Consider the following 21,761-nt stretch of genomic DNA (forward strand, 5'->3'; position numbering starts at 1 on the left):
CCGAAGCATCCGGAGGAAACCCACACAGACACGGGGAGAACGTGCAAACTCCACACAGTCAGTCGCCTGAGTCGGGAATTGAACCCGGGTCTCAGGCGCTGTGAGACAGCAGTGCTAACCACTGTGCCACCGTGCCGCCCACTCATCTCTGCTCTAAAAGATTGTATTCTTTTAAAAACTGTGACCTCTAATTTTTGATTCACCCACAAGAGGACAGGCCATTTCCATTTCCAACTTGTCAAGGATTGCACTTCTAAACTCCAAAGGAAACAAGGCAGTCTGCCCAACCTTTTCTCATAAGACAACTTGCACATTCCAGGTATCAATCTCAGAAAGCTCCTCTGAACTGTTTTCAAAACATTTATGGTCTTCCTTAATCGAGAAGACCAAAACTACATGAAATATTAGAGCTGTACTGTCATCAATTCCCTGGATAATTGAAGCAAAATACCTTTATGTTTACATTCCATTAGCCTTCATAATTATGTGCTGCACATGCAAACTAACATTTTGTGAATCATGCACTATCACATATAGATATCTCTGCTCCTTGAAATGGTGCAGTTGTTCTTACTTTAAGTAACACTCTGCTTTATTTTTATTCTGCTTGCAAACTAAATAACTTTTCCACATTATACTACATTGGCCTAACTTTTGGGCGGGGGAAAAACAATGACTGCAGATGCTGGAAACCAGATTCTGGATTAGAGTGGTGCTGGAAAAGCGCAGCAGTTCAGGCGGCATCTGAGGAGCAGGAAAATCGATGTTTTGAGCAAAAGCCCTTCATCAGACTTTTGCTCGAAACGTCGATTTTCCTGCTCCTGGGATGCTGCCTGAACTGCTGTGATTTTCCAGCACCACTCCAATCTAGAATCTAATTTTTGGGCGCTCATTCAATTGATTGACACCCATCTGAAAACTCCTTATGTCCTCTTCACAACATACTTCCTCGCCCATCTTTGAGTCATCTGCAAGTTTAGCTGCCATGGCTTTCCTCCCCATATCTAAATCAGTGTTATAAATGCTGAGGCCCCAACACCGATTCTTCTGGGACTCATCATCCTGCCAATCAGAAAGAGAGCTTTTTCAAACACATTCTCTCTTTCTGTCAGCCAGTCAATCTTCTAGATATTTTTAATTAACCTGCTTAGTGATGTTATTACACATCTCTGGAGCAGATGTGACTTGAACCCAGCCAATCTTCTATCAATTCAAATATGTTAATATTTGGGTCCTATTTGATGCAATAATCTTTTATGTGGCACATCAAATCCCACTGAAAACCCAAGTATAATATCTCTACAGGTTCCATTATCCAAAGCATAGGCTAACACTTCAAAGATTGACATAAATTGATTAAGCACGATTTCCCTTTCACAGAATAATGCTGATTCTTCCCAAATAGATAGAGTTGCGTCCAGCTATAAGCTCCTCAATAATGATTCTAACACCTACCCTGTGACAAGTCAATTGTTTCCTCTTTCCCTCCCTTCTTGAATAATGACATAACATTTGCTACACTTCAGTCCAATAGAACCTTATCCAAATCTATGAAACTTTGGAAAATCAACATCAATGCTTCGACTTTCACATTGGTCCCTCTGTTTAAGGACCCAGGATGAAGTCCAAATGGGCCTGAAAGCCTGTCAGCCCAGAGGTCTACCTGTTGGCTTCATCACACTTCCCTCTTAATTGTAATTCCACTAGGTTTCTCTCTCCCTTTGATTTACAGCTATTACTAGAGTGTTTTTGTATTTTCTATAGTGAAGAATTTTCTATAATTCAACTGCCATTTATTTATTATATATTAATTTCTCCCCATTCTCACTATCAGGAGGACCACTCACCTTACTTAATCTTTTCCTTTCTAAATACTAGTAAAAACACATTATCTGTTCTTCCTTTTCTAGTTAGCATCCTCTCATACTCTAATTTCTTTCCCTTGATTCATCTTTTTGTCATTCTGTGCCATTCCTTATCTTCTGTCCAATATCTGATCTGCTAATCATATTATACTTCTTCCTTAATCTCAGTACCTTCCTTAAATTCTTAAGTTGGCCATAGATGGTTTGTTCTTCCTTTGCAACTTCTTTTTTACAGTAGGAATATATTTACTCTTAAATGCACCTATTTTGAAATATCCCTTAAATATCTAACCTTTACTTCTATATCAGTCTATTCCTGAACTTAGTGTCCCAGTTCATCTTAGGTGTGCAGTTTTCGAGCATACATAATTGCCCTTTTTAAATTATAAAATACTAGTCTCAGACCCACTCATCTCCCTTTAAAACTGGATAGGAGATTCAATCTACCTAGAGATGCCTTTTCTCTGTGGCCAATAATTAATCTTGTCACGTTGCACTACACCAAGTCTGGTACAACAGACCAAGATGCCAGGAGAAACCCCTTCCCTTTTTTCCAAATAGGAGACAGAATTATCTAAGCTTTCCCAAGTCTTAATGTTCAGCATCCAGTCAGTGAGAGAGTCTTCAAGTGTTACTTGAAACTGCAACTTTCACACAGGATGTAAAGGTTGCCACTTAATAAAAGCTGACATTAACCAAGGATTCGATCAGTATTCAGAACATCCTTGTCGGATTTAGAATGTTAACAAATGGCAGAGAAAACATAGTTCTGCCTGGGGGTAGTGACAATAGAAACAAAATTCACATTTGGAAGTTTGCTTTCAAAGATCAAAGAAAACTTACAGCCCAGGAACAGGCCCTTCAGCCCTCTAAGCCTGAGCCGATCCAAATCCACTGTCTAAATCTATCGCCCAATTCCTAAGCATCTATATCCCTCTGCTCCCCACCTACTCATACATCTGTCCAGATGCACCTTAAATTAATCTACCGTGCCTGTCTCTACTACCTCTGCATTCCAGGCATCTATCACTCTCTGTATTTCTTGGGGAAAAGTATGGCAGGAATAAAACTGGGATTGTTACTTTAAAAAGAAACGACTAATGTACTACCTTCTTCAGTTGTCTGACTTTGATAGTTGCCAGGCCAGATGAATATGGAGTCTGTTGAGTTCACATATAGCCTATGATATCCAGCAATCAAACACACAAGGTCTTTAGCATGACGAGTTTCCAGTACCAACGTCAGAGACTGTAAATAAAAACAGAGTCAGTAATTAAACTTTTCCACTAACAGACCTAACCTGAAAATGATATCAGCTCACTCATTTTAAAGATTTTGCTCAGCATTAGCTTCCTTGAATTTGCTGGGTGCAGTGTCTTCCCTCATTTGTTTTCCTTCATCTATAGCATGAAAATGTTGTACAATGCTGAAATTGCGAGTTGATAAGTGAGGGCAACAGGGAATCTGAGATCTGGGCAAATACTGGATAAAACAATCTATTTCTTTAACCACGAAATTCAAGGATTGAGAAAGAAGCAGGGACAATAGAGCAGGCAGGTGAATGAGTCAAATTGGGCTCAGAAAGAGAAACAATAAGAAAAATTGTTTGGATACAGACAAAAAAAAGAGAGAAAGGAGAAGTGAAAGCAAATGTAAAACGTTGCAAATTTCTAACAACATTTATTACAATTAGGAATAATATCTGGGGTTTGATTTATTCCTCTTCTGAATGGGAGAGGTGGATTGTATTATGAAAACCTAAACTTCATCATTAAAAATATCTTGGTGTTGTCAAGTACTAACTATTGCCAACTTCCCAAACGGAAACTTTGCATTTATATAGCATATTTCAGAGCCACTAGACATCACTTTACAAACACAGATTACTTTTCAGATACAGACACTGTTCCAATGTAGGAGTGGGATGTGTTCAATTAATCATTAATTTTTAAATGCAACAATTTCTTATAACTTTCAGGCAAATATGTCACAGAAAAATGGGGCGCATTCAAGAAGGAAATATGGAGTACAGGGCCACCGTGTTCCAATAAAGGAAGGGGTGGGACCATTAAATCCTGTGAGCACTGGATATCTAAGGATACACAGCAATGGATTTAGAGAATAAAGAGATACTTATGGCAGATATCCAGGACTGAAAACAGCTGAAATCCTAGAGGAGTACTGAATGTTCAAGAGGGAACTTAAAATGGAGAATAGGAGACCAAAATTGGTGACATGAAGGGATACTAACAATTAAAATAGAAGGAAATCCTAAACTGGTTTACAGTTAGAGTAAAAGAGTCGTGCCATTGGGACCACAGAGTAAGGCAGGGAGTCAGAGGATGTAGGTAGGATTCCAAAAGAATACTTTCAGACAGTACTCACTTGTGAAATGGACAATATGCATACAGAAATCAGGGAGAAGGTCTGTGATACAATTAAATAAATTATCATTGACAGAGAGAGCTCTGAGTGGTCTGGCTTAGAATTCGATAAATGTCCAGGGCTGGATGAAGTATATTCCAGGTTGGTGAGTGAGGCAAGGGGCGAAATCAGGGACGTTGCAATAATTTTCTATACCTGTCTGGCCCAGGAGAAGAGTCAGAGGACTTGAGGACAGCCAATGTAGTACTGTTATTCAAAAAGGAGCAAAGGATAAACCAGGAGCTAGAAGCCAGTCAGTCTAACCTCGTGCTGGAGAAATTGCTTGAATGATTCAGAGGAACAGAATTAATTTGTAATTGGAGAGGCAGGAATTATGACTCGAAGAGCCTGCCTTCCACTGATCTGCAGTGGCCTAGTCACTGCTGCCTTTGGAAATTACTCCTGTGTCAGCAGATTAGTGTCACTGGCATTCTGGGAAAACAGGCAAGATGGGCTGGCAGACAGGCAGAAATCCCACCTTTCCTTGGTAAATGTCCTTAGTACCTCCTCCCTTTCCTTCACTTCACTTTCTGGGCTTGATCAGATTGGCCTGGCCTGGCTGGAAATATGCAGAGACCTCCATAGCTCAGGGCCGAGTTAAATTGCAGTCAGGTCTCTTGATGTTGGGATCATGGACGTGGGCAGTGCGGCTACATACTAAAGCCATCTGCTGTCTGATTGACAGTGAGCAAAGGTAAGAGTCACCCGCAAGTAACTTCATTGCAAAACATTAGCAAACTGAGGATAGGAATAATTGCTGAACAAATGTTACTGCAGCACAGGTCACAGCAGCAAGGATTTGAGCAGACAACACCCGTATCAGAAAATGTACTAAGTCCTTGTTCAAGCAAGCAGTTAGCATCAATAGCCTTTACCTTCACATCCACCAGGTAGATGTTCACCACGCTGATCTTCTCATACTCAAAGGTCAATTCCAACTTCTGGATGTTGTTGAAGTCTGTTAACTGGTTTATAATATTGAGTTTGCTGTTAACAACTTCGCTGATACCATATTTGGCTCCGACCAACAATGTGATAAATGATTCGCTGTCCTGCAGCTGAAGAAGTTGCATTTCATTAGAAACTTATTAAAGATGACAAAAAAGTCTAGTTTTTAAAAATGAGCCAGTTTCTGTTTCTCCCTACATACCAGAAGGGTTGCGTTAAAGGTTTTTCCTCCATATGCTCGAAGATCACTCAGTATGTTCAGGTAATTCAGCCGGACTTGTGCCATGGATATCAGTTGCTTCAAACAGAATGAGTGTATTTTAATATACTGGCATGAAAAGTTATTTTAATGAAAAGATGTCCCCAACAGCGTTGCACATGTGGCAACATTGATCAAAAATGGTCAAAGACTTTCAATGGAAAATAATGGGAATCCCGCCTGGAATTTTCCAACTAGTGATTCAGTACAATGACAGAAAACACCTATCAGCAAATCAGGTTATGCATTGGCAGCAGGTGTGGCCCTGTGGTTACATCCTCTTTAAACTCAATCTTGCATGTTTATAAAGACCCTACAATAAGTCTCTCCTTCAATGCATATACCATGATTTCCAGCATTTCCTTCCCAGACATAATTATAGTTCTAAATTTTCAGATGTCTATTCAATTTGCCATCTTCACATTTTGATTCCATGACTTCATTATTTAACAAATTAATCCAGTTGAGTTTATTACCATAAAACAACAAGGCACACTTCCTCTGATTTGAAAGAAATTAATGGAAAATCCATGTGATGAATACATTTTATCTTTTATCTTTGCTGCATGGATTTAAATAACTGCTTTACAAAAAAAAAGAGTTTTAATATCAAATAATCAATGTATATTCATGAAGCTCAATTTATCAAAGATATTCTTTATATTGTGAACAATTGGTTTTCCTCCATAAAATGTAATGTCCTGAACGTCTGCAGTTAACACTTAGGATCACAAAGTGGCTGATAGATAATGATGAGCAATTTCAGGGGCTGATCAACTTTAATCTTTCATACACAAAAATATTGAAATGCTTAACTGGGCTTACAATATGAGAAGCTTTAATTAAAACTAATGACCTAATTATAAAATATGCAGCTTTGAAACTGCATTTCCCAAAAAAGCAATTTTGTTTAAAGCACTCTTTACAAACAAGCTTCAACTTAATAGTGCTGGTTACAGTGGAATTTCCTACATCACTTCACAGCTGAGTAGGAGGATGTCTAAAGAGAGGCAGAAGCAGTGGAGGAAAATACACAACTGAAATCTCTTATTGAGGAATACAGCAGCAGAAAAGGCAAACACATGATGAGGTTAAAAGGATATGGACTTGTAGGTCAAGGAGGAAAAGTTTCCTAGAGATGTATGAGACCATAGAGGGATTGTAAAAGTGTTATTAAAATGCAGTATATGGATAAAAAAATCGAAGGGTGATTCAAGATAAAGGATAATTCTGCACTGGTACTAAGATTAACTTGAAGCACTTAGGATGAGAGGCACTTTACAGGCACGCATTAATGATTGGCTGACTGATAGAGGAGGTGATAGTCTAGTGCTGTTATTGCTGTTTTGTTAATCCAGAGACCCAGATAATGCCCTGTGAACTGTTTGAATCCTGCCATGGAAAATGGTGAAATGTTAATTCAATAAATATCTGGAATTAAAGAGTCTAGTGATGATCATAAATCTATTGCCAATTGTTGGGAAAACTTCATTAATGTCCTTCAGGGACAAAGTTGCCATCCTTTGATTGAGATGTGAGATATTCCACAAAGAGAATTAAACAAGATTCCATGGTAAGTACAGTAGTGGCCAATATTTACCACTCAGCCAACATTTTATCAAGATACCTTGGTTAGTTATCGTGTTGTTGTTTGTGAGAGCCTGTCTTGTGGAAATTGTTTGCTAGGATTCCTGTCCTATAACAATGACAACATTTCAAAACAGGGTCACTTGGTCTGAAGTATTTGTGACTTCTTTTGTGAAAAAGAATATTGTTAGGTACACGTCTTTCATTCCTTTAAATAGGCCTCAATGACCTTGGGTTAAGGGATAAAAGTTCAGATTTTGCCCTTCAGATAGAACATAGAACATAGAACATAGAAGGATACAACGCAGTACAGGCCCTTCGGCCCTCGATGTTGCGCCGACCGAATCCTACCTAACCTATACTAGCCCAATAACTTCCAAATGCCTATCCAATGCCCGCTTAAATGACCATAAAGAAGGAGAGTTCACCACTGATACGGGCAGGGCATTCCATGAACTCACAACCCGCTGTGTGAAGAATCTACCCCTAACATCTGTCCTATACCTACCACCCCTTAATTTAAAGCTATGTCCCCTAGTAACACCTGACTCCATTAGCGGTAAAAGGTTCTTAGTATCTACCCTATCTAAACCCCTAATCATCTTATACACTTCTATCAGATCTCCCCTAAACCTTCTCTTCTCCAATGAGAACAGCCCCAAGTGCCTCAGCCTTTCCTCATAAGATTTTCCTACCATTCCAGGCAACATCCTGGTAAACCTCCTCTGCACTCGTTCTAAAGCTTCCACATCCTTCCTATAGTATGGCGACCAAAACTGCACACAATACTCCAGATGAGGCCTCACCAGAGTCTTATACAACTGCAACATGACCTCAGGACTCCGGAACTCAATTCCTCTGCCAATAAAGCCCAGTACACCATATGCCTTCCTCACAGCACTATTTACCTGGGTGGCAACTTTCAGAGATCTGTGTACATGGACACCAAGATCCCTCTGCTCATCCACACTACCAAGTAGCCTACCATTAGCCCAGTAATCCATCATCTTGTTATTCCTACCAAAGTGAACGACTTCGCACTTGGCTACATTGAATTCCATTTGCCACATTTCCGCCCAGCTCTGCAACTTATCTATATCCCGCTGTAACCTACCACTTCCTTCCTCACTATCCACAACTCCACCGACTTTTGTGTCATCCGCAAACTTGCTTACCCAGCTTTCAAGTCCTTCCTCTAGATCATTTATAAAGATAACAAAAAGCAATGGTCCCAAAACAGATCCTTGTGGTACACCGCTAGTAACTGCGCTCCAAGATGAACATAATCCATCAACTACTACCCTCTGTCTCCTTCCAGCCAGCCAATTCCTAATCCAAACCTCTAATGTATCCTCAATGCCATACCTCCGTAGTTTTAGCATTAGCCTACCATGGGGAACCTTATCGAACGCCTTACTAAAATCCATATACACAACATCTACTGCTTTACCCTCGTCCACTTCCTTAGTCACCTTCTCAAAGAACTCAATAAGGTTTGTGAGGCACGACCTGCCCTTCACAAAACCATGCTGGCTATCCCTGACCACGTTATTCCTACCCAGATGTTCATAAATCTTATCCCTTACCATTCTCTCTAAGACTTTGCCCACCACTGAAGTCAGACTCACTGGCCTATAGTTACTAGGGCTATCCCTACTCCCTTTCTTGAACAATGGGACCACATTCGCTATCCTCCAGTCCTCTGGTACTATTCCCGTTGACAATGACGACATAAAAATCCAGGCCAATGGCTCTGCTATCTCCTCCCTAGCTTCCCATAGGATCCTGGGGTAAATGCCATCAGGCCCAGGAGACTTATCTATATTCATCCTTTCCAATATTCCCAAAACCTCTTCCCTGCATATTTCCAGGGCATCCATTCTAATTATTTGTGATTCCATATTCACATCAGCAACAGTGTCCTGTTCCTGAGTGAATACTGATGAAAAGTACTGATTTAATGTCTCTCCAATCTCCTCCGCCTCCACACACAACTTCCCACTACTATCCTTGACTGGACCGATACCTACCCTAGTCATCCTTTTATTCTTGACATACCTATAGAAAGCCTTTGGGTTTTCCCTAATCCTACCAGCTAAAGACTTTTCATGTCCCCTTCTCGCTTCTCTTAGCTCCCTCTTTAGCTCCTTCCTGGCTACCTTATAACTCTCAATCGCCCCTACTGAACCTTCACGCCTCATCTTTACATATGCCGCCTTCTTCCCTTTCACAAGGGACTCCAATTCCTTACTAAACCACGGCTGCCTCACAAGGCCCTTTACACCATGCCTGACTGGTACATACCTATCGAGGACACGCAGTAGCTGCTCCTTGAACAATCCCCACATCTCATTAGTGTTCTTCTCTTGAAGCCTGTTTTTCCAATCCACACATCCTAAGTCATGCCTCACTGCATCATAATTTCCCTGCCCCCAGCTATAGCTCTTGCCCTGCGGCGCACGATTATCCCTCTCCATCACTAAAGTAAAAGTCACCGAGTTGTGGTCACTGTCCCCGAAGTGCTCACCTACCTCCAAGTCTAACACCTGGCCTGGTTCATTACCTAGAACCAAATCCAATATAGCCTCCCCTCTTGTTGGCCTGTCGACATATTGTGTCAGGAAACCCTCCTGCACACATTGTACAAACACCGACCCATCTAATGAACTCGAGCCATAGCTCTCCCAGTCAATATCTGGGAAGTTAAAGTCCCCCATAACAACCACCCTGCTACCTTCACTCTTTTCCTGAATCATCCTCGTAATATTATCCTCTACTTCTCTAGGCCTATTAGGAGGCCTGTAGAAAACACCTAACAGGGTGACCTCACCTTTCCTATTTCTAACCTCAGCCCAAACTACCTCAGATGGCAAGTCCTCTTCCATCGTCCATTCCACTGCTGTGATACTATCTTTGACAAGTAATGCCACGCCTCCCCCTTTTTTACCCCCATGTCTGATCCTACTAAAACATTTGAACCCTGGAACGTGCAACAGCCATTCTTGTCCCTGTTCTACCCACGTTTCTGTAATGGCCACAACATCGAAGTCCCAGGTACCAACTCACGCTGCAAGTTCACCTACCTTATTCCTTATACTTCTGGCATTGAAGTATACACACTTCAATCCACCCTTCTGGTTACAGGCACCCTCCTTAGAGATCGCTGCATTATTCCTAACCTCCCTACACTCAAGGTCCTGTACCCTAAAGCTACAGTCCTGGTTCCCATGCCCCCGTGGAGTTAGTTTAAACCCTCCCAAAGAGCACTAGATGATGGCCATTAACTCAGGCTGGATTTAAGGTGGAGACAAATGGAGAAAATAGCGAGTTTAAAAAGAATTGTGATCCTTGGACACAATGAAGCTTAATTTCAATACAGCGCAGAACAGGCCCTTCGGCCCTTGATGAAGCTTGATTACAAGTGGGGCAGACCAGTATGTGTCATCTGCCGGTTTTATGGGGTTTTTTTCTCTGGGCATGACAGGGCTTCATTGTGATGCCCTCTACAGTTGAATACAGCAACCATTCACGACCAGGTTCCCATATGAGGAAAGGCCACTTGGACATATCACCAAGGAATGAATAATGGCAGCAAAACCAAACACTCAGAATGAGCTAACAGCATCAGGAGATGGAAACATAGAAAGCAGCAAAAGTTTGTTTTCTCCTCCTTTAATACTTCACGAATACAGATTTGATCTGGAATGTCACTCAGACACATATTTAAGGGGCTTTAATAAGTAACAAATAAATATTTCACTGATTCTTAGAAGGCAAAGAACAGTCACACTTTACACCGCCCTGCTTTAGCAACAGTATTAAAGTGTAAAGGGAAATATTTTCCCTTCAATATAAAACTAGAAACTTTTGTACTTGGGATAATAACCTCTTCACATGTTCCTACATGTTTCAATGAAGTCACCTCTGACTCATCTAAACTCCTATACAGGTCCAGTTTAGTAAAGCCCCACACCAATCACAATGCATTAATATCCTTCCATACATATGGTGATCAGTATTGTACACAGTGCAGTAAAAAGATTCCATAATCGTAATGTGTAAATGAACGATAATTATTTTGCTTGTTCTCTTAATTGAGAGCTATCGATTCTCTTGGACACAAGAAGAACTGTCCAAGTCTTTGAAATACTCCTGTGCTCTTGGATCAGTGGTTAGCACTGCTGCCTCACAGTGCCAGGGACCTGGAATCAATTCCAGCCTCGGGGCACTGTCCGTCTGGCATTTGCATGTTACCCCGTGTCTGCACGAGTTTCCTCCAGTTTCCTCCCACAATCTAAAGATGTGCAGGTTAGGTACATTGGCCACGCTAAATTGACTATATTATTCAGGGATGTGTGGGTTAGGTGCATTAATCAGGAGTACATATAGAGTCGTGGATAGGGGAATGGGTCAGGGTGGGTTACACTTCGGAGGGACAGTGTGGACTTGTTGGGCCAAATGGCCTGTTTCCACACTGGAGGGATTCTATTCTATGAAATCTCCGGAGAGCAGGAAGGGACCTTGGTTTAATGATTCATTCAACAGATGGCACCTTAAGCACTTCAGCATGCCCTCATTACTGCACTGCAACATCAACCAAGTTACTTGTTCTCAAGTCTCCAGAATTGGACCTGATCCACAATGTTTTGACCAAACGGCAAGTGCGCTACACATTGAGTCATGGCTTTATAAAACAGCAAAACAACCAAGAAAGCTGTAAATCTGAAATAGATACCTGAAAAAGTTGGAAATATTCAGCAAGTCGGGTAGCATGATTGGAGGGAGGAAAACAGTTAACATGGGGAATACTTTGTCAGAACTGAGAGCACTTTGAGATGTAACAGTATTTAAACAAGGCATAAAAAAACTCAAGGGTACGTGCAGAAAGAGCATCTGTGATTGGGTGAAAAGCAGTAAAGATTGATTTTTTTAAAACACTCACTTTTACCTTTGGATAGCCAGTTATAAAGGATTACCTTTTGTCCTGGTGCAATCAAGCTATGATTGTTCTTAAGGTGATAGTTAATGGCCTTTCTGATATCTTTCTCTTTCATGTTGTCAAGTACAGTTGATGAGACAAAATTCTCAATTCCCCAATTCATCCTGAAAATAATAAGGTGGCATTTAAAACTATTTCACCCCAATCATAGAATTGTACATAACAGAAAAAGGCTATTTCACCCATTGTGTCTGTACTGACTCCCAGAAGAGCTATGATATTTGTGATATTGGAAACTATCCCTCCAAACCACTTACCATTCTGACTTGGAAATCTATTGCCATTTCTTCAATGTCACTGGGTCAAAATCCTGCAATTCCAACTCTAAGAGCATTGTGGGTCAATCCACAGTACGTGGACTGCAGCAGTTCAAGATGGCAGCTCACCACCACCTTCTCAAGGGCAACAAGGGATGAGCAAGAAAAGCTGGGCCAGCCAGCATCACCCATGATTTATGAGTGATTTTGTTTTAAAATCCCATGTTCAATTAATTAATAGTTGCAGCTTATGCACAATGATGGTGGAGTTGGAACAAAGAACCCTACCTCATAGAGCCATCTGGTGATCTGAAGCTGCAACTACATTGTGACAGTTGCCATAGTGATTTCCAATACAGGGAATGACTGGTTTGCAAATGGGTTCCATTCTGGAGTTTGTTCACAAGTTGGTTTGTACACATGGCAGCACACAATACAGGACAATGGAAAGCAGCTATTCATAAGTACAGGAAATGTTTGGATATCTGGTCGTTGTGAACATGTAATGGAACACATTCATAAGTACAGTCAGTTCTGCTATAACGCTATTGTTCTGTTCTCGTGCAAACCTGTGTTATAAGAAAATCACGTAATAGCAGCACTATTTAAACTAATGGGGCCATGGTCGTGTTATACACAAAAGTTCACACTATAGAAACAGTATCCCCAATTCGTCAATTATGTTATAGCGAATTCACATTAACAAAATGCACGCTTTAGCAGAATGATCTGTATGAGCATTCTTAAGTTGGACGTTTGTAAATCAGGGATCCCTGTATATGATTCAGAACCTTGGGACGACCCAAAGTGCTTTATTGCTAATAAAGTACTTTTAAAATATGGTCACTGTCATGATAAAAGAAACATTGCAGTTAATTTGTACACAGCAATAGCTGACACACAGCAATGTGAACTGAAAACCTGATTTTGATGAGCAATAAATATTGGCTAGAAATATTCAATGCATGTTGGATTTTTAAAAAAAATTCTTGTTTTCTCAGGAAGAATATACCAAGTACTGCACTTCTGCTTCCTAGTTGTGAAACCTGAAAGGCTTCAGAAAAGATTTACAAGGATGTTGCCAGGGTTGGAGGGTATGAGTTATAGGGAGAGGTTGAATAGGCTGGGGCTGATTTCACTGGAGCGTCGGAGGCTGAGGGGTGACCTTATAGAGATTTAGAAAATCATGAGGGGCACGGATTGGGTAAATGGACAAAGTGATTTCTCTGGGTGCGGGAGTCCAGAACCAAAGGGTGAGAGGGGAAATATTTGAAAGGGACCTGAGGGGAAACTTTTTCACACAAAGGGTGGTGCGTGTAGGGAATGAGCTGCCAGAGGAAGTGGTGGAGGCTGGTACAATTACAACATTTAAAAGGCATCTGGAAGGGTATATCAAAAAGAAGAGTTTACAGTGATATGGGCCAAGTGCTGGCAAATGGGACTAGATTAAGTTAGGACATCGGGTCGGCATGGACGGGTTGGACCAAAGGTCTGTTTGCATGCTGTACATCTCTATGACTCTATCAGTGGACTGCTGTTACAGCTATTGAAGTCACACTGACAGGGTCTGGGAGTGAAAGGTGTCTGGGCCTGTTTTTGTGTCAGTAGAGATTGATGCTAAATTGACTTCCATTCCTATCCCAATTTAAAATCGGGTCTGGATGAAATTTAAAGAATTACAAAGTGCCAAGGAGTTAGTCTTCAAGTAGAAGACTAAAAATAAGAATCTAAGATTAATTCCACTTAAAGGGGTAATTCTATGACATGTTAGTGAAGTAACTCATAACTGAGAATATCCTCTAGCCTGGAGTTTCACAAACACTGAGTGCTGTCAATGAGGAGTGTCCTTAATGAAGGGTCTAGTTGCTAAACTCATGCAAACAATGCCTCACTAACAGCAAGTTCCTCCAAACAAACGTCTCACTCGCTAGGAATCTTATTAACAAGGAAACTGACTAATAAAGAATCTCGTTAATAAGGAGTTTCAATGAAAGGAAGACTAGCTAATGAAGGATCACACTAATGGGAAGATTTGCCAATTAAGCAGCTCACTAAGAAAGTGTCTGACTGATGTGATGGCTTATGAAACAGGGGTCTTGCTATCAAGAAGTCCATATAGTGCTGTGTGAACATAGTGTGGTGTGAGGTGCAGCTGAAGCATTGCCCAGTTCAATCTGCCCAATGTATTGACTCACTCAATGTACTTCATGGAGACTTTCTCAGAATGGTTGGAGCTGAGGATGCATTCCTGAATTTGCAGTGCTGCGAGACGGATAGCAGTGCTGTATTTCATCTCCATCGCAAACCTCTCCAGCAGCACATCATTGCAACTCTGTAAAAGGGATTACTAAAGGCATCACACAGCAATCTAGAAAATATCCACACAAATTGCCACCACTTACAAATGCTTTCACAAAATAACGGAATAGAATAAAACTATGCAACAGAAAAATGCCCCTTGGTCCATCAAGTATGCGCTTGTCAAAAACCCCTTTTCCAGCACTTGGTCCATAGCTTTGTCTGTCTTGGCTTCGCAAGTGCATTGCGTTGCTGCTGGTTCTTTGAACGATCTGTCCAGTTAAACCAACACCCTAGTTCTTTCCTTGTAGCTCTACATATTTTCTTTACAACTACGTATCCAAAACTAATCAAAGGCTCTGTGGTACAGTGGCAATGTCCCTACCTTTGAGCTAGGAGTTTTGGCTGTAAGTCCCATCTGCTCCAGAGGTATGTAAAAACACCTCTGAGCTCCGAAGGAGGGTGATCATTTAGTGGTACAACTGGACTCTTAACCCAGAGACCCAGGTAATGTTCTGGGGACCTGGGTTTGAATCCCACCATGGTAGATGCTGGAAACTGGAATTCAATAAAAATCTGGAATTAAAAGTCTAATGATAACAGTGAACCATTGTTGGTGAAAAACTCATCTTGGTCACGAACATTCCTTAGGGAAGGAGTCTGCCATCCTTACCGTCTGACCTACATGTGACTCCAGACCCACAGCAATGTGGTTTGACTTTTAACTGCCATCTGGACAATTCGGAATGGGTAACAAATGTTAGCCTAGTCAGTGATGCCCTGATCCCATGAATTAATTTAAAAAACAGTTTTTTTTTTAGACTTACAGTGTGGAAACAGGCCCTTCGGCCCAACAAGTCCACACCGACCCGCCAAAGCGCAACCCACCCCTACATTTACCCCTTCACCTAACACTACGGGACAATTTAGCATGGCCAATTCACCTGACCTGCACATCTTTGGACTGTGGGAGGAAACCGGAGCACCCGGAGAAAACCCACGCAGACACGGGGAGAACGTGCAAACTCCACACAGTCAGTCGCCTGAGTCGGGAATTGAACCCGGGTCCCTGGCGCTGTGAGGCAGCAGTGCTAACCACTGTGCCACCGTGCCGCCCAACCACTGTGCCACCGTGCCGCCCAACCACTGTGCCACCGTGCTGAGCAGAAATTATCTACAAACACTAAACAAATCTTACTGTCAAACCTACATCCACCATTCTTTTTCAGGCAGTGAATTTCAGATTATAACACACTGAATATAAACTTTCATCTCCTTTCTCATAAATTATTTTTCTGCTGCATGGAATCCTGAAATTCCTGCAGGATTTTCCAGAACCGGAAGTCATTGAAATCTACAGGACCTCTAAGAGGGAACATTGCTCATCTGCCCACTGTTCTTTGACCTTAAACCAGTGCCTTCAGGTTAGGAACCAAAGTGAAAATAATGAAAACAGTTTCTTTTCATTTACTCAGTCAAAGCCGCTTGTATTTATAGACACCCGTATTAAATCTCCCCTTAATTTTCTCTGCTCTGCAGAGAACCACCTCACTTTCTCTAGCTGCTACAAAACTCAAATTGCCAATCCCCACATGTCAACTATAATTTTAACCATGAATACAGAACATCTCACAAATACCGAAATTGATGGATGTATGAAAATGAAGTCCATCTAGTTCACCATCTGCAATCTTGCTATATTAATTGTACAATGATAATATTACTATTAACTAATCACGGTAATTCATCCCTAACTATTAATCTACAACAGATGCAGACAGGTGTGCAAAACCACTGGAGATGGGGATTTTGGCAGATCCAAAGTCACCCATTTCTCCTAGACCAGCCACACTTATTAAATGTCATGTTTATATGACTTATCCAAAATTGCTATTGTCTGAAAGTAATCTATTTAATTTTTGTGTGAATTGCCCAAGCTGATTTACTCCATTCCCTTAGAGGTATGTTCCCCAATGTCCTCATCGAAATATTTTTAAAATTCATTTAGGGGATGAGGGTATCGCTGACCACATCCCTTAATTACCCAGAGGGTGGTTTCAGAGTCAACCACATTGCTGTGGGTCTGGGTCACATGTATGTAGTTTCCTTCCCTGAAGGATTTTAGTGAACTGGATGAGTTTTTCCTAACAATCAACATTTGACCCTTAATTCCAGATAATTCAAATTCCACCATCTGCAGTGGCAGGATTTGTTCCGAGGCTCCTAAAACATTAGCTGGGTCTCTGGATTAATAGTCCAGTGATATTAGCATGAGGTCATAATCTTCCCTAATGTACTTCAGCGTATTAGTTTTGAATATAATCCACTTTAAGCGCAGAATACGTCCTCCGGTTTTATCGCTCTTGGGAAACAGAACCTTTTTTGGTGTGGTCAGTCATGATTGTTATAAGGGGCTTACCATGATCCTTCATGTCAAATAGATACCTGTGAGTAGAGGTATTCAAAAGTAACTGGATCATCTTGTAAAAGTACAAGTGGATCTCTTGGCAGGAAACAAACCCTGAAGAGACACCTATAATCACGGGGCTCTCGCTTCTGGACCACCTGTGACAAGGTAGAAAACATTTATATCAGGAAATACCTTCTTATTGTCACACTGTGGAAATAATCAACAAAAAAATTTCTTTAAGCTTATGTTTTAACAAGAAGCATTTCGCACTGGGTGGTGTTGTGATACAGAGGAGGGGGGCTTCTCTGGATAAATTTGTTGCTATCAGCCCAGGCTTCCTTTTGTTAAATAGAGGCCCAATCCCCAAGTTCTTTAATTACTTGCAATGCAATGCTATTTTTAGCAGTCTCAATAAAACTTGTTTTTTCCATGCTGAATCAATCTTTACATACATTTTGCAGTTGAACAGATAAAATATAAGCATTAGGAACTGGGGCAGGCCATTTGCTCCACCATTCAACAAAATTATAATTAACATGTACCTTAACTTCACCTTCCTGTACTATCTCCATATCCCTTTGTTCTTTTAGAACACAAAAATCTGCCACCCTTTACCTTGAATAGGCTCAATGTCAGACCATCCTCAGCTCTCCAAAATACAGTTTTCCAAAGATTCACAACTCAACTCTCCATCCCAGTTCTACTTGGGCAGCATCTCATTCTGAGAGTGTGAGTGACCCTATGTGCGAGATTCATCAGCCATGTGGGAACTTACAAAGGTGGGGAGTGACAGCCGAGGGGAAGGCTCTCGATGTGGACACGCCACCCGAAGAAGGATGGACCACCACTCTCTTTCCTCCCATCTTTTAACCAGTCTGCTTAAGAAAAGAGCTGACCCATGCCAAGTATATCATGGCATTGCCAATGTAATATTTAGATCAAGTTAACAATTCCAAATACCTGTTAATTTCTTTTAAAAATACAGTTCAGTTGCTGATGTTGGCACTCACTCACGTACCTTCATTTTATCAGGAGCAGGTTGGAGTGGACAGGAAGGCAGCTACCTGTCATATTTTATGTTATATGGGACATTAAGAACAGTCCCATGGATTTCCATTCTATCTCCTCGCATTCTTCTGAACTTCAAGAAACACTGAATTCATTTACTCAACCTTCCAACATAAGACAACCACCTCATTCTAGGAACCAATCTGACTGGTCACAGCCCCTCTTCTGCTGTTACATCCTTCCTTTGGTAGATGGACCCAAACTGTAAACAGTCGTTTAGGTGTGACCTCACCAATATCCTGGAATTGTTGTGAGAAGACTGCTTGACTCCTATATCCAATCCAATTTTTTATCCAAAGTGAACGTACAATTTGCCTTCCCAGAAAAGTGATTACCAGGAAATACCATAGGTAATGCAGAGAGACATCTTCTTCACTCCTATGTTGTGTAATATTGATCAGCATTTCTGAACCAGAATTTGATAAAGCCAAGAGTGCTGCTTTGTTCAAATTCCATTTACAAAGTCTCCAAAAACAGAACTTTTCTTTAGGCTGCAGCAAATGGAACAAACTATTCAAAATGCCAGATTTGGACAGCAGTCCAATGTTAGGTAACAAAGCCAACAGATATAGAGGCATAAACAGAAGTTGCTGGAAAAGCTCAGCAGGTCTGGCAGCATTTGTGAAGAGAAATCAGAGTTATTGTGACCCGGTGGGTCCAGTGACCCTTCCTCAGAACTGATACAGAGGATGGTTAAGGGTTTCATTCTGTAGACGTACATGTGGGTAACTTTAGTTGTCTACTTAAAAGCTTGCAAACTCTCAAGGATATCACTCCCTCATGTAAACAGTTCAAAGAAACCCCAACGTACCTGCTCAATGAGTTCATCATCATGTAAGATATAGATCTTGTTGATAGTGTATCGTTCCTTCAAAACCAGAGCAAAATGCTCAATACAACGGATGGATAACTTTGACTTCAGGCTGAGGATGATATCCTTTCAAATTTCAGTAGAAAGGGAAAACAAAATTAATTTCTTATTGCCTTTCTGAATTTCCTGTTGAAGATATATGGTCGTATTACCTATCCCCAGCTGCCTCACAGCGCCAGAGACCTGGGTTCAATTCCCGCCTCAGGCGACTGACTGTGTGGAGTTTGCACATTCTCCCCGTGTCTGTGGGTTTCCTCCGGGTGTTCCGGTTTCCTCCCACAGTCCAAAGATGTGCAGGTTAGGTGAATTGGCATGCTGAATTGCCCGTGGTGTTTGGTGTAGGGGAATGGGTCTGGGTGGGTTGAGCTTCGGTGGGTCGGTGTGGACTTGTTGGGCCGAAGGGCCTGTTTCCACACTGTAAGTAATCTAATCTAAAATCCTCTCCTATTGGCTGATTCCTGGGACGAAGAGGTTGAGTTCGGCCATTATTCACTCGAGTGTAGAAGAATGAGGGGTGACCTGATTGAAACATATAGGATTCTCAGGGAACGTGAAAGGCTGGATGTTGAGAAGATGTTTCCACTTGTTGGGGAATCTCAAACTAGGGGACATAATTACAGAATGACATGGAAAGAAATTTCTTTTCCCGGAGCAAGGTGAATATCTGAATTCTCGTTCACAAGGAGTTGGGGAGTTGAGATCCCTGAAAGTATTTAAAGAAGCACTAGGTAGATATTTAAAATATTAAGACGTGAGCATGAAACAGGAGTTGAGGGCTGGAGCAAATCAGCCATGATCTTGCATAATGGCAGGATAGGAGTCAGGGAGCTAAATGGCCTTCTTCTCCACTTGTTCCTTATGTTCTTACGATCTAAGAAGACTCCGAAGCAACATGATAATAAGCACTGCAGAAATATGAAGGAAAAAGTGTTAAATCATCCCTAACATCCTGCCTTACTCACTGCCCAAGTCTGCAGTCCCTGTTCCATCCACAGTCTACATCTGCTGCTCCATTGCTGTGGGAACCCCTTGCTCTATCCAGTGTCCCAACCTCATCCTCCATCCACATTCATACCCCCTTCTCCACCCATTCTTCGAACCCCTTCTCCACCCACTCCCCCAAACCCCCATCCCCATCCAGTCTCCCAAACACACGTCACCATCCACTCTCCCAAACTCCCGTCCCCATTCCACTCTCCCAAACCCCCGTCCCCATCCACTCTCCCAAATCCCGTCCCCATCCACTCTCCCAAACTCCCGTCCCCATTCCACTCTCCCAAACCCCCGTCCCCATCCACTCTCCCAAACACCCGTCACCATCCACTCTCCCAAACCCCCGTCCCATCCACTCTCCCAAACCCCCGTACCCATCCACTCTTCCAAACTCCCGTCCCCATCCACTCTCCCAAACTCCCGTCCCCATCCACTCTCCAAAACCACCGTCCCATTCCACTCTCCCAAACTCCCGTCCCCATCCACTCTCCCAAACCCCCGTCCCCATCCACTCTCCCAAACTCCCGTCCCCACCCATCCACTCTCCCAAACCCCCATCCCCATCCACTCTCCCAAATCCCCGTCCCCATCCACTCCCAAACCCCCGTCCCCATCCACTCTCCTAGCCTCCTTCTCCCCCCACTCTCCCAGCCCCTTTCTCCACCCACTCTCCCAGCCTCCTTTTCCACCCACTCTCCCAAACCCCTTCTCCACCAACTCTCCCAGCCCTCTTCTCCACCTACTGTCCCAAACCCCTTGTCCACTCTCTCTCCCAAACCCATCCATCACTCACCCTCCCGACCCCCTTCTTCACCCACCCTCCCAACCCCCTTCTTCCCCCACCCTCCCAAACCCCTTCTCCACCCGCTGTCCAAACCCCCTCCTCCATCCACTCACTACATCTCTTGCTCTATAAATTGTTCAAACCTATGCACCATCCACAATCCTGGTGCCTAATATATCGACTCAGAGGGCATGAAGTTCCTCTTTTTTCTCACACTGGCTTTCGGTGGTGAGTAATGTACCCCTGCCCTTGGCTGAGAAGACAGTCAGAGCTGACTTGGTAAGCCTGGGCGAGTTTCCTGGCCCTTCATTGGGCTCAATGCTAGTATCCTGGGTTGTCAGAAACTGCCTGCCAATCAGAGGCTAGCAGCCTTTGAGTCCTGAAGTCAGGCAAGGCCTACTCATCATCAGATCCAGCTGCAATAACACAAGTCTTCTTTATCTTCTTGTCACAATGTGGGAAGGCAATGGGGGATGGTCAGGGAGTTTAGAGGTAGATGCCATTTGGGGTAACTGGAGATCCCCCCTCCCAATCCGGCAGCGAGGTCGCCCTGGTTTTCCAGGGAAACCAACACCAGCAGGAATGTAAAGAGAGAGACATCGAAGGTGGTCATTTGACGCTCATCAGTGGCCAATAATTGATTACTTAAGACCTTAGCAGATTGAATAGGTTGCCCATGGACTTTCTTGACTAGAACTAATTGGTGACCAGACATAAAGGTCGAGGGGGTTACCATATCTCCCAGTACCTCTGCCATTGGCAGGAACAGAGCCCATTGTAATTAGCAGTCGTTCTTGCTTCCCTTTCCAACATCTATTGTCTGTCCTGTTCTGTCAATGTCTAAAAGCTTTTGAAAGCTTTTTTAATTGCTGGATACATTGACTTGCAAAAATGGAAAAGCATTTTCGGAGTTGACTTATTTCAGTTATCATCCATGAATCTTGACAATCCTCACTGCAGAATTTGGCCTTTAGTGGATAAATGCTTTCATCCATTAC

Source organism: Hemiscyllium ocellatum, chromosome 11 (genome assembly GCF_020745735.1).
Source record: "Hemiscyllium ocellatum isolate sHemOce1 chromosome 11, sHemOce1.pat.X.cur, whole genome shotgun sequence".
Lineage (NCBI taxonomy): Eukaryota > Metazoa > Chordata > Chondrichthyes > Orectolobiformes > Hemiscylliidae > Hemiscyllium > Hemiscyllium ocellatum.